Below are 1,026 nucleotides of genomic sequence, written 5' to 3' on the forward strand. Positions count from 1 at the left end.
TGCATGTATTTGATTATCTTATGTAATGTTCTATAATGTAAAATCTTATGTTATGTGTTTCCATGAATGCCAAAGGGGGAGATTGTTGGCCCCAACTAATAATGTAATTGATAGTGGGAGATTATTAGTTGATAAGTGCTATGCATGTATGTAAGAGATTCATATTAGTTGTTATATTGTCATTGATGTCAAAGTCTGAGTTGGCTAGACATTATGCTAACTCAGGAAAGTACTATGTCATTAGATTAATGAAGAGGATTGTATTGATGAAGAGGATTTGAAGAAAGTATGATGAAGACAAAAGTGATATGTAAGGTATTCAATGGGTACTTGAATGAGTTGGACAATGATAATTTAATATTGGCTTAATTGTTTTACAATCATGTATTGTTGCAATGAATTGAAGAATACAAGGTTAGAGTCACTAGGTTAATGAAGGGAGACTGTATTTACTGAGTGACAACAATATTTCTCGAGTGATTGGTAAAGAAAGAAGGAAAAAATAGTGGTTCCTGAAAAAGTTAGTATTAACTGAATGTTATGTTTCCTGAGTAAATTGTATGTTTACCAAGTGATAGTTGGATGTACAAGTTTGGAAAATTGGAATATAAGGTCAACTTTTGATGGAAATATGGAAAAATTGAGAAGGTGTAAAGCAAGAGTCAAAGTTTGTTACAAGATCTACAAATGAGAAATTTCAAGAAGGATCCAGTGAAGGAAATTGAATGAAGATAAGGATGGACACAAAGTTCTATGTAAATATTTATTTTAGAAGTGTCTAAGTTCATTCTACAATGGAATTATGTTGTAAACCTAAGATTGATGATTCAAATTAAGCAAAAAAATATGGAAGGAACTAAGAGCATTGAGAAAACTATTTAAGGAGATATTGGAAATAGTTTTAGGTTGTTGATCAATAGTTGATACTAATAAGGAGTTGGTTCAAAGTTATTGTTGGTCATATTGCTAAGAAGAGATCAATGTGCAAAGGTGAAGAAGGAAAAAGAATATTGTTGAGCCAAGTGA

This window comes from Cupressus sempervirens, chromosome 6 (genome assembly GCF_028749045.1).
Source record: "Cupressus sempervirens isolate cs-2001-9-10 chromosome 6, ASM2874904v1, whole genome shotgun sequence".
NCBI lineage: Eukaryota > Viridiplantae > Streptophyta > Pinopsida > Cupressales > Cupressaceae > Cupressus > Cupressus sempervirens.